General features: G+C 36.8%; 1 pseudogene; it reads right to left on the bottom strand.

The window, feature by feature from the left end:
• Positions 1 to 878: 878 nt before the first annotated feature.
• Positions 879 to 1810, bottom strand: LOC100725921 (olfactory receptor 8U1-like; annotated as a pseudogene).
• Between the last annotated feature and the right edge of the window lie 2031 nt (positions 1811 to 3841).

Here is a 3841-nt window from a genome sequence, read left to right as displayed (position 1 = left end):
ATGATTGCATGAAAACAAAACCCAAAAGAGAGTTGCAGAAATTATAGTAAAGTTACAGAAAGTATTTAAATCAGTAATTGTTACTCTAAAACAGAGAGACATTTAATAATGGTGACTGAAAGAAACAGAGGTAAATTTGTCATTATTATTTGGACTAAAAGCACCAAAATGTCAGAAAGAACTGACAAATAGCAAAAGGATAACCGTATTTAGCTCAAGATTTAGCAGCCTAAATAATTGATAAAACAGGTAAGGAGAGACCAGCAGGCAAGACAAGAATAGCCCCAGGAAGCCTGCTGATCTGAATGAAGTCACCACAGTGGCTGTCAGTGAATAACTGTTTACCGTGAGCTTCCTAATTCCGGGGATCTCCCCGATTTGTCAGGGAACATTTATGTACAGAGGCCTCTGGTGTGAAACTTAGGTTCTTTTTAACATCCCTGCCATCTCTTTCCAGCTAGCAAGATTCACATATGCTGTTGCCCTAACAATAAATAATTATCTCCATTGCCCAATAATCATGCAGAGCAAAATGACACCATGTATAAGCCATTAGTTTACAGTTGCCCGAAATTTAATTAGAAACTTTAATTATGCTTAATATATACTAATAATCTATTATAATAGGATAATAATCTAAACAGGGAACTAAGGGAGCCTTAAATTTGGTCATCATTGGACAAAATCTAGTTGTATGCTTGTCAGATGAAAGAAGTTTAAAATGCATTTTTGTGGAAGAAATAGCATTTAATGTAAAATGTTCCTTCATCCCCTACTTATAAAAGTATCTTTCTAAGTTAAACTTGCCTACAAAAAACCAAACCAAAACAAAACTAGAAAATGATTTATTAGGGGCATAAAAGCAGATCATGAAAGAGTTAAGTTTTGAAATCTCGGGAGCATGGAAGCCTGGCTGCTGCTACCCACAGCTTTCTCAGTGCTTCCTTGACCTTCTATTCTGGAGGCTGTAGATCAAGGGGTTCAGTATCCGGATGAGCACTGTGTAGAAGTCTGAGGCCACCTTGTCCATGACCAGGGAATGGGTAGAGCTGGGCTGCAGGTACATGAAGATCAGGACCACCACCAGTATGTGGGAGCCACAGGTGGAGAAGGCTTTGCACCTTCTTCAGCCAAGAGCATCCTCAGGATGGCAGAGGCAATGAACATGTAGGAGACCAACATAATCAGGACAGAGGCAATGAATGTGATCCCAGCCCAGGTCAAAACCCACAGCTGTTTGCAGTGAGTGTCTGAGCATGTGAGCCTGAGCAGAAGCATGCCATCCAAGTAGAAATGATTGATGACATTGAAGTGACAGTAGCAGAGGTGGAAGGTCAGCATGGTGTGAAACAGTGCCATGAAAAAGCTGTAGCTGTAGGGCACAGCCATGAGCTGAATGCAGAAGCCCGGGGACATTCTGACCATGTAGAGCAGAGGGCTGCAAATGGCCACATACCTGTTATAGGCCATGGAGGCCAGGAGCAAGCACTCTGACACCATTCAGGTGAGAAGTCAATCCAGCTGAGCAGCGCAGACATAAGGAGACAGCATTTCGTAGACAGGGGAAATTCCTCAGCATTTTATGTGTGATGACCAAAGTGTAACAGAAATCAACAAAAGCCTGGTTGTTCAGGAAGAAGTACATGGGAGTGTTGAGTCTTGCATCTGCTCTGGTGACCAGGATCAAACCCAGGTTGCCCACAGCTGTGAAAATGTAAGTGGATAAGAAGTGCAGGAAGAGGGGTGTAGTCAATGCCTGCTGGTCTGTGAGACCAGAAAGAGTGAAGTCTGTTACCTGTGTGCAGTTCATGTCAGCCCTATGTCCTCAGGACATCCGTGTGGCTCAGTAGAGGAGACCAATTTACAAGGTCTGTATTTGTGACATTGTTCAGAGAATCCATGACTGTAGCTTGTACTTTTGGGTAAACTGTTTCTCTTTGTGTGTTTTATTTTCCCCTACTATAAAGATTACAATCACACTGGTTTTGGGAATGGGATGGATGGTAGAAAGAGATATTGGTGAGAAAAGAGTGTTTTATTTTCCCTATATTCCATTTTTATACATATAAATAGAGACTGTGACATACACCATGTCATCTTGGTGTAGGAACAAACAATTTATATGCTATTTAGAAGGAGAGGTTGCCTTGTCTCAGCTGTGCATTTGTAGAGGAGATCTAAAAATGCAGTGAATCTACTGCAGTACTGTCACTAGGACAGACGCAAACAAACTGATTATTGTCCCAAAGGTACCAGGTGTACAATGTTGTATTTTTTATTTTGCATAAGTGATTTGTTGCAAATATCAGTGATTTATTACATATAGCAGTCTGGATCACAATATAATCATAATGGTATGTAAATACTTCAAATATTCATAACTATATGAAAGGCACAATATCATGTTTATGTCAAAAACCTTAATGGAAAATCCAATGTTTATGCCTATTTTAAAAATTATAAAGGGGAGAGCAAAATAAAAACATCCAAACATCAGATGTGTTTTGGATAAGTTGGGCTTTAAAGCCAAATAATATCTACTAAAGAGCTTGCATGTCCTAACTGTACTCAGTATAATACACTATATTTCTTCTGTTGGTAGAGCCTAATTTCTATCCAAATTTTCAAACATAACATCATTGTATATCAAATTATATTGAAATTTTAATCAGAATAAAAATTATGCTTTGTTTCTAAGAGATATGGAAATTTGTTTATATATTAACTTACAAGTCACTTTGTAAATTAATTCTGGTTTGTCTACTATGCTTTAATTTGTGTATCTGTTTTTCTTAATCACATTGACTAATTTTCATAATTGAAATAGCAAATGTCCTAATAATGCCAATAATCCCTATTTCCTTGTTTCTTTCCCTTACACCCTTAGTCTCTGTCACATTTGCATCTGAAAATTGAAAAGGAAATCTTATTTAAAATGGACAAATTTCTTTGTACATGTTAAAAATACTCCTCAAAGAAATCTAGAACTGCATTCGAGTTCCTCATGTGTCTTCTAAATATACTAAAAATTTTCAGGTACTAACATGTATTATTTATTTTATTGAAAAATACATTTTTTAACATTTTTTCTTAACACAATTATTGAAAAGTACTATGTAATAAATTCAAAAAATTCTCAATAAAATGTACACTAGAAATCCTAAAAACATACTAAACACATTCAGATCTAATCATAGCATCACAAAAATGTAAGAAAATAAGTGCTTAGGAACCCACAACTTCCAAATCTCCAATGACTATATTAAGAAAATGAAAGTCAATTTGGACCCAAAACCTAGGAAAAATGAAAGCAAAGAAGTGGAAAGAAAAAAGTGAGATAAATTTTTCACTTATTTTGCTTCTCAAACGAGATCCCTTCTCTGAGTGTTGACTATTAGAGACAGTTCATGCTGATTTTTTAATGTGAATATGACTTTTTACACCATAGTACAGAATATTCTTACAATCTCCACTCCCTTCAGTTTTGTTCCAGTCAACATGATCCATCTCTGCTTCCTGCCATCTCAGCTTCCTTTCTCTTTAAGGGAAAAAAAGTACATTAAAAGGGACTTTCCTATCTTTCAAGACATATTTTAATCCAAATGTGTTTTATGAAACCCTACTTGCTGTCCCTTCTATTAAGTCAGCATCTTTCCTAATTGTGCTTTAGAAACACTTTGGATATCATCTCATTTATATTCTCTCACTTAACACATCTGTGTTCACCCTTCTTCTGATGGACTTTAGATGCCTTATGGTCCTGAGAAGAGCTGTTCTTCGTTTGTTAATGAGGCTCCTTCCAGTTATTAGGGGCTGGAGAATATAAGAAATACTTTAGCAG

The sequence above is a fragment of the Cavia porcellus genome, unplaced genomic scaffold, assembly GCF_034190915.1.
Source record: "Cavia porcellus strain 051 isolate PalLab524CR breed Dunkin Hartley unplaced genomic scaffold, mCavPor4.1 scaffold_6, whole genome shotgun sequence".
In the NCBI taxonomy this organism is placed as follows: domain Eukaryota; kingdom Metazoa; phylum Chordata; class Mammalia; order Rodentia; family Caviidae; genus Cavia; species Cavia porcellus.
The sequence above is the reverse complement of the archived record's forward strand: the minus strand, read 5'-3'. Positions and strand labels throughout refer to the sequence as shown.